This window comes from Pinus tabuliformis, chromosome 7 (assembly GCF_031772625.1).
Source record: "Pinus tabuliformis cultivar Carrire ecotype Pingquan chromosome 7, CPIR1, whole genome shotgun sequence".
NCBI lineage: Eukaryota > Viridiplantae > Streptophyta > Pinopsida > Pinales > Pinaceae > Pinus > Pinus tabuliformis.
Window position 1 is genome coordinate 37,506,704 of NC_142293.1, and position 9,893 is coordinate 37,516,596.

Below are 9,893 nucleotides of genomic sequence, written 5' to 3' on the forward strand. Positions count from 1 at the left end.
TGATCAATTTGACCAAAAATTTGGCTAGCCATAACTTTCTCATACGTACTGGGATTAAGGTGTTGTTCATCTCGCTAGAATTAGTTTGTTGAGCTCTATGGATTGACACTATTTCCATAAAAAATTTAGAACTTTAATTTTTGAGGTTTTTTAGAGCCACCTAGATCACCAAAGAAACCATAGACTAAACAAACCAAAAGTAAATGTGCAGTTATGATGTCCATTTCAAAGCAAAAGAGAAACATAACAATTAAATTTTCATGAGAGAAGTCTAGTAAGTGATTTATTCGCTTGAAGTGTCCTCGTTTGATATTCATTAAATATTTCATAATGAACAAGAATAAAAATTGAAAGAAACAAAGTTAATTATACTTCTCTGACGATGTCCTGATGATGGATCATCCTTATCTTCATCATTAGAAGGCTTCCAAAACTGCATTATTCAACAAGAAAGAGTGAAAGTCAAAACAAAGGTTGATCTACTTCTAAACCTACCATAAACTACTCAATGGTTACAATACTAAGTGTAGTCAATATTTCAAATGCAACCATTTAAGCAACTCCAATCTTGCAATGAAAAAGAGATCCCCAATTAGTAAAAATAATTGGAGCATTTCAGAATTAAAAATAAATAAAACATACTTACATTTATGATCTTCGTTTAGAAGCAAAGTAAGTATTACCTTACCATTTTCACAACTTTTTTCAAAACATGAATCCTTAAGCCATTCCACAATATTGTCACAAAATTGAGAATACTAGCTATATCCTTGATGTGTCAAATTTTCAAATGAAAAATGCATTACATAAGGATTCATTAAGGAAATGAAAACACTGGTTTGATCCTTCCCATCAATTAAATCAATTGATTCAAAATTAGATGATGAAGCATGAAGATTAGATTAAATCAATGGATGGTTAGGGTGTGTGGGAACTTCAAATTCGACAAGGGAGGGCGTATGGTCAAGAATTGATGGAATAAAATTACCATATAACATACATCTATTCCTTGCCAATGGTTGAAAAGAAGATGGATCATGTTCTATTTTATAAATATCATGTTCAATGAGTACTTATCATATCTGAAGAATTAGATTATGGTGACACGATGTAAAATGAATTAGAAAAAGAGTAATGTGTACCAACATCTTCTTGATGCCTCGAAATTCATTGCAACAACATTGAGGATGACCATCCGGTTCGGACCTTAAAGAAACTCCTTTTTCGTTTGGAATGGTTGTTCTAACTGGTTTAACTAGGTCCAGTTACCTTCTCTCAATCTCCAATGGCTTAAAATATGACTTTCATCCAACAATGGAGAAGAAACATCAGATCAACCCTCTTGCTGATCAAGCAAGAAAGTGATCCTTGAGCCGATATGAGGCTCAACCAAACCACAACTAAAGTTTGCCTCTTTGTGAAGAGGACTTTTAAGAATGTAGAATTAATCTAAATGCAAAATTATTCTAAAATGCAAGCAAAATGAACTAAATCCTAATCCTATCTCAATAAGGCAGATATAGATCTAACCCAACTAAGCGCAAGATATTTAAATGATTGGAATATAAATATGTCTGGCTTATAATGAATATCAAGCTAACGAAGTAGTTCAATTAAATGACATTACGAATACCAAAACACGTTCTATTCAAAGACCTCTTAACTGAAATAATCAACCAACAACATTTAGGAAGTAAATCGCAAAATGATATTGATTGTTAAATCAATAATTCGAATAATTAAACAATAATATGAGGAAATAATTAACAACATATCATTATTTATTAAATCAATATTAAAATACAGATTTATGAGTAAATAGTTATTCAGAAAACATAATTCAACCCATAAGAGAAGAATAAATAATAACATATAATTGAGACAAATTACTCATACTGGCAATAGTGCACAAATATGAATAAAATGACATGTTCCTGCCATCATAAAATGAAACTAGTATTTAAAACAATAGTATTAGAAATACCAATTTATTGAATCCATTTCTCTCACTCTAGTAGCCAAGAATCCTCTACAATCTATGAACTTTTGTTGTTACAACAAGAGTTGCAGTAATGCAAGCTTTGCCTATCATACATAATTCAAAATGCAAAAGAAAAATCATCAATAATCCCCAGATTTGAGATTTTCTCTCTTCTCACCTACAACTCTAAATCTCTGTTACAATAGTGCTTTTAGAATTCAGAATTGCAGAGAAGAGAAGCCCCTTTTCCATTCTACAATCTGCTATTTATAATATTTACAAAAATAATTCTTTAACAAGAAAGTTTGTTGAAGAGTAAATCTACTCCATCAATTTTCATTGGACCAAAATTCCATTCTTCTATTATTGGAGCATTCTCATTGATTGAGATCTTCTTCTTCTCATCTCTTCAACTGTTTTCTTGCAAAAACAAATCAAAATTAAATTAAAATGCAAAAATAAATCAAAATTCCAAATCTGGAATTAAAACAAATCCAATCAAAACTTAATTACATAACTAAAATAAAATAAATCTGAGCTTTCTATTGATGCCTGCGAATATTTAATTGGTCAAGGGGAACATATATGAATGGATCTGCACTCAGAAGAAGCTCAGAGCAAATGAAGATGCAGAAGATTAAATTTATTAAAAAAGCGGAGCTTGATCTTCTGCTGGATTTTAGACCCAATAAATGATCAAATCTGGAAATCAAACTACTTCATAAATATTTTCCATAGTTTTATCTTTCCAATGAGCCATCCTGAGTCTCATTTGGCCAATTAGAACTCCATTTATGACCATCTAAAGTTAATGTATTAAAATTGCCAGAATTCTGGAAATTTTGTTGCCTCGGCTAAAAATCAAAATTTCTAAATAAAATTCTAATAGTAAATTAACTGTTAATTGATTATTTTATTGATTAAATTTACAATTTAATTACGATTAAAAATTAAACTAAATCAATTACAAATTAATTAATGAAAATTATTAAATTAATTTATTACAATAAATAGAAAATAAATAAAAATTAAATAAATTTTAAATGATATTAAAAAAATTAAACAAAGGACACATGTCCTTGTTCTAGTGGTTGGTGTGGTCCCGCATAGATGGGCCAAGAGTGGCATATTGGTTCACGTATGAACCATGTGAAGAGGTGAGGAGTCTTTTAATGGAGAGGAGGGAGTTAATGGAAGAATGGAGTGATAAGGAGGCTTACGTGAGGTGAGGAGATGCAGAAAGATAAGGAAATGAGGTGGAGCGTGGGTGACTTCATGAGAGTTGGGAAGTATAAGGAGTGATATAAAAAATTATATTAAAACTTGTTACCTCATCACATCTTTTTCAATGGCAAATTCAAAAACTTTTAAATTAAGGAGCTTAAGGAAGTTGTGATATGCGATATCGTAATCGAAAAATTTTTTGGAAGGAAGAGAAGAGATGTGAAGTGGGGCCATGTGAATTAACGATCCTACAAATTGGACTATAGCCACTTTGCAATTTTGGGGTTTTGGGTTTGGCAATTTGTTTTAAAATAACAAATTGGAGTAAATTACCAAGATCCTGAAATGTGTTTTCATCTGTTGTACAATTTAGCTGAGTCATTTTGTAAGACCGTTAGTGAAAAATGGAAGAATTAATAAAAATTCACTGAGAGTTAATATTCACAATGAATAACTATTTTAATTGCAAAAATTGAAATATCATACATTTATTAACATTTTTTAGTCGAGGGGAGAAAATAATCAAACTTCAAATGAATGTTATCTACAAATAGGTTGACCAAATGAGGCGAAACAAGTATCGATGGAAAGCTAGTGAAAAGTTGAATTCAATGAAACAATCAAAATAGAAATCTGATGAAAAATGAAAAATGAAAAATTGTAAGACAATTAACTTGAATGAAAATCATAAAATATGCTTAGCTGAAAATTAATATAGAGGGTCACCATTACTTGATTCAATAATTCAAAGATGGGGACTGTTGGTATTCCCTACACCACATCTGCAAACAGATTGAAATATAAGAAGTAGAAAGAATTGGAAACAAGAGAATGAAAAGGTTCTCTTGAACTATCATAGTTATGATTAAGGATAATCTCAAGAGATCCGTCTTTGCTTACTACATCATTTCCATTATGTTTAGGTGACGAGAAATCAAACATTAAAAGATTATCAAGATTTGCCTCTTGCGTGTTGGACAAGTCAACATATCCATAGAAACTTCGGTGGAAGCATCTAGTATTTCTTGAGATGTAATTTGTTGATTAAGATTTATAGTTTCCTTTTCAAAAGTAAGTTCAGCATCCCTAACCTGCTCTATTAAGACATAAGAACAATCATGATCATTATCTATATGTTCTTTGTCAATTTCATTGAGGAACAAATGAGAGTGAGAATTAAATGCATCTTGATCAACAATTAAACCTTCTTATACTATATCCCTAGTAGAAGCTTTTTCAAAAGAGAGACTAGTTTGCTTACTAAATAGGGTTGTGCTTGATTAATTCTATCCCTTGTACTTTCTCAATAGAATTTCCAGAATGTAGATTTTCTAAAGGATCCATTTGAATTTGTAAATGAGATTCATGTTGTGATTTGATGTTATGATACTTATCTAATCTATCAAACACAATAGAATCAATATCAATGAAAGAGGCAAAAGTATCGAAAATGATATCTAAAAAAAGAATCAAATCATCCAGATGAAATTTAAAAAGAACGTGATTGAATCTCATTGCAAATCTCTCTAAAGATGAATGATCCTCAATTAGTAAAATCCTTAATTCCTCCCATATCTTATTTTTATCATAGGTTCTAAAAGTATCTAAAAATTCTTCTGCGAATTGAAACCAATTAAAAATAGAATGTCATGGAAAGGTTTCAAAGTAGCCTTTAATTTGTCCCGTGAATATGAAAGCAAATAACCTACATAAAACATTTAAATTATTAATATTTTTCTTGATACATTTACACCAAAACTTATCTAGACATTTCAATGCAGGTATACTTCCTTCACTATCGAATTGGAGTCTGGACAAGAGATGAGTAGCCTCGTGAGAAATATCTAGTAATGCAAAGCTAAAGGCGTCCTCACAAACAGAGGTTTGGGTAGGAGCCATTTATTAGATGCAAAAATAAAGACACTGACTCCAAATAAGTTAGCTTGCATTCCAACTTACCTTCAAAAACATGTGAAATGACACAAAGAAGAAGAACAAGATCTAGAAATAATAGAGGTTGAGGGTTCAATGATTGAATTAATTAATTTTACCTTACTATCCTCATTCTAGTGCCATTTTGTTGATGTGGGTTTTATGCACCCTAGTCAACAAGGGAGAAGATACCCAAACTGAAGCTCTTTAAATAGCCCTAGTTGTTTGGTGTGGTCACTCTTGACGAGTTTTAAGGCTTTGTTAGTATTTAGATCCTTCCTTTTGCGAAGAAGAAAGCTAGGGGAAAACTAATCCTAAGTTACATTATCTATGTGAAACCTATGTTTAATATACCTAAAAATACAAGTTAATAACTACTAAAATATAATACAAAAATACCATATTAGATATATAATAGAAATAAAACAATCAAGGATTAGTATAGTTATTAAAAGAATAGGACGATATATTTCCTTACTAAGGAAATGATAAACTAACTAATTTTAATTTATTTATGTTGTTTATAAATTTAAATTAAAACTACGAATTAAAATACAATACAAGAATATGCTACAGAAGAAACCGGAACGAAATCTTATAATACAATAAATGGACAAAACTATATTACAATGATGAAATACGAGAACAAATTGCAATTGGTTTTATGAAATGTGTTCGTATTTTTCTTGATAAAATATTGCAAAATGTAAACTAATGTTCACTTAATTGATGAGACGATAAATTAAAATAAAAGAAGATAATCCTTAATGTGATTTAAATGAAATAATTAAAACTGCATAAAAGTAAGTTTTAATTCTCTCAAACTAATAGAAATAAAACACTCTTGGTTTGAGTATCACACATTAAGAATGAAAAAACATATATATTATAAGTAATTCTCGGCTAAGATAGAATATGAAAAGCAAATAGTGGTTGTATAAGTGTCTGTTAAGTAATGTTCTAATCATTTATTTATGAGTCAAATCAATAAACAAATAATCAGATGATAATAGGATGATAAAAAACTAACACAACATATATATCAATTTAATTTGAATAATGATGACATTCTCATGAATCTGAGCTTACGGAATCAAACCACAAAGATCATAATTAGTAGAGTGTCCAGATCTATGTTACCCTCATGACACAATTCACTAGATGATTTACAACATCTAATTCACGTACATGAAATTAAACTATCACTGATGAAAAATAATACAATAAAACAAGTGTCTATTTGCAAATCAAAATCACTAAACCAAAGCATATTATCTCCAAAATATTCTAGAATCAAACCACAAAAACCAAAAAGATAATTAATAATAAACGACTATAAAAAAAATAAACTTTATGTAAGTATGACTCAACATAATCAAATCACTTTGACACACTCACAAAAAAACCTAAGCAATTTCCATAGTAACGCATAAAATATCCAACATTACTATTACATAATTTTCCTCTACAACTCTTGGCCTTGAGAGTGCACACCCTATTCTATAGATCGATCCGATCATACATTTACAATATTCCTTTTTATAATGATTAAGGAATTATTGTTTTACAAAACATAGCTTCTAGATCGTAGGGAGGATCCCTTTTGACTCAATCAATTCCAATAAGATCTTGCAAATCACGTGAATATTTCGACAGTTGGTAGATGGTGAATAACCCTACTCAGATAAAGGTCTATTTTGATTTGGGTGCATCTAGGTAACTCTTCAAAAGCAACAAATAGAATCACGGTTTTCCTTTGTTGGAAGGACAATTTAATGGTGTTTTATTCATTGTCGGTTTTCCAAGGCGCTTCCTCCATTTCATGTAAGGTGGTAAAGCCATATTTGATCCATAGTGGATTGAGTCCTGCCAAAAGAAACACGTACTATATAAACCACAAAAAGATATATATCCTTCATCGTCCTCGTCGAATCTGCTAAATCGAAACAAAAAAGATATCATAAATTCACTAGACAAATTAATCTGAAAACGACGAAGTTCAAATTAGAAATTGTGATCTGTTCAAATCAGTTATATTCCATTTTATTGGTTAATCTTTTCCATACAATGAAATTGAGTGATTATGCCAAAAGTGCATCCTTTCATGAATAGTAAATGTCAGCGACAAATCCATTCCATAAAACTATTTTTGATTGATTGGAATATCTTTTGAGCTATCTGACTATTCACGATGAAGATCTGGCAACTCCTATTTCCAACCCCATAGCCTCATTAATGCGGGCTACATGCACAGGAGATAGGAGTTTATAACACGCGAGGTGGGTACTATGCCGTTTTTTTTTTATTATCTAAACGCGAGGTGGCTATCTCCTGCACATGTACCCCGCATTAATGAGGCTATGGGGTTGGAAATAGCATTTTCCATGAAGATCTGGTAGCTTTTGGGTGGTCATAATTTGAGTGGTAGAGGTGACATTTGTTAACCGAAGTATGAGTGCCAAAATGTTTTTATATTGGACACGTAGAAGTCAAAATTTGAGGCATTTAGTGGCATATGATGCGGCGAATAACACTCCGTGAAACCAGTGGTAGATTTGGCAATTTACAGTGTTTTTCATATGTTCAAAAGATCATGGACGCAATCATTGTAAGGAAGACCGGGCCTTGAAACTCATTCAACCACCTAAATAATGTAAACAAAACATTTTTTATCCATTTTGGCCAAATGTTCGGTGCGGTGGATTTACCATATGGCATATGCGAGGGTAGAATCATGGCAATGCGTGAAATCCGCAATTGGCAGGTATTTAATACATGGACGGTTGAATCTATTAATAAATGATGGGGAGAGTGTTGGAGGCCGTCGCCATATGAACTTTAACTTCTTTCTTGACTGCCAAATAGATTTAGGATGACCTCCTTTATGTCTTAAATAAATCAATATTTTTACCGCTTTCATGATTTGATTGAGCAAAAATATGTTAAGTCAAAAGAGTAGAGTTATTTCGATGCACCAAGTATGATGACAGCACATAATTGTTGGTAGTTTAGTATTGGCATTGATGTCAACAAGGTCATGACACTGCTAGTTGAGTTGAGATTGGCTTGATTGTGTTGGCATTGATGCTGATGATGGTATGAATGGAGCTTGATGGTAGCATGGTTTGCTGATGCTGCAAGATAGTTGGATGGCGCTTCGACAGGTAAAGGATGTTGCTACATGTTGATCATACAGAGATACATGTGATACAGATGGTTGATAGCACACTGGTTGAGTTGTCAACTAAGTCTTCATGCTTATGCTTCATGGATATGACTTGTTGCAGTGTGATGGATTCATGATGATTATGTTGATGTTGCAGAGGTGCTACAAAGGTTTGCAGGTATGTTTAGATGTGTTGCAGCTTGTTTAGAGGTCTGATGGAGAGTGGAGGACTTGTTGGCACACTTGCCAACCTTGTTTGTTGGCCCTTCTAGGTCAACTTGGAATTGACACTTGGGAGGCATGTTTGATCCACTTGCAGATGTGTCAAAGGCCATGTCAGAGATCTAGAGGATAGTTCAAATGATGGAGAAGAGGATCTAACTGATGGCAAAGGTCTTGAGCTGAAGGATTGATGGTTTTCCTCTTCCTTAACCACAATCGCATGGAGAGAGGCTTGTGGGAGTCACTAGCAGAGAAACCTATGGGAGCAGTTATAGGCTCAGTCATATAGAGACAGTGTTATGGGAGCGACTGAGGGATTTGATGAGGTTTTCTTTGCATTCTCCGCACTGTTCGGAAGAAAATTAGCCTAGAAATTCCTAGAGCCTTCTAGAATTGTTTGAAAGAGTCGAAGATGGTTTGAAAAGGTCCTCTCATGATGTGAATGCATTTAGTGCACTAGTAGTGACCTTAGTGGATTGATTTTGTCCAATTTGTGCACCTTTGATCCTAGACCCACGCTCAATTTCGCCCTACAGGTTTTATATACTTTATCTTGGAGCTAAGGATTGATTGATGATGTTAGTGTAGGAATATACAGGGTAAGTTCCTCAGATAGAACACCAAAGGAAATTGCTCACAAACAGATCATAGATCAATACACCAATATTCGTGACGTGGTTAAAACCCTCAAAGAGACAAACAGTCCACGACCTGAGCGAACGCGACCACTTCAGGCAATTTATTAATAAAAGAAAGAAAATTTACATAAGCTTCTCTTATGAACAGTCACCTTACAAATGATCCTTCATGCTCTTTAAATAGAAATCATGGATCAATCGGGTGTTAAGTCACGGATCAAGTGTCGGTAATATCGAGGAGAGAATGAACCGTCAGATCACTTCATGTCTAGAACATATCGTGACCGCCGAATTGTAAGTTACAAAAGTACATAATAAAGAAACATACTTTACCTAACTCTACACTAGACCAAGTTATACTTAACTATTTCCTATGTGTCAGAATATCCTAACATCCCCCCTTAAGAACAACTTGGAATAGGATTGAAGGATGTACAAATATGACACAATAGGAGAAGGAAGGAGGCATTAAAGCCTATCCCCGCTTAGTGACAACTTCCTGAACTTCAACCATAAATCGAAGTTTAGTAAACTTCGCCTCTGTGAGAGCCTTTGTAAAGATGTCTGCAACTTGATCATCGATTGAACAATATTGCACTTCAAGAACATGGTCATGAATGAGCTTTCTGATGAAGTGCATGTGTAGTTCAATGTGTTTGTTGCACTGGATCTTTGCATAGTTGAATGACACTTTGATTATCACACCAAAGTGTAGTCGGATATTGTTGCT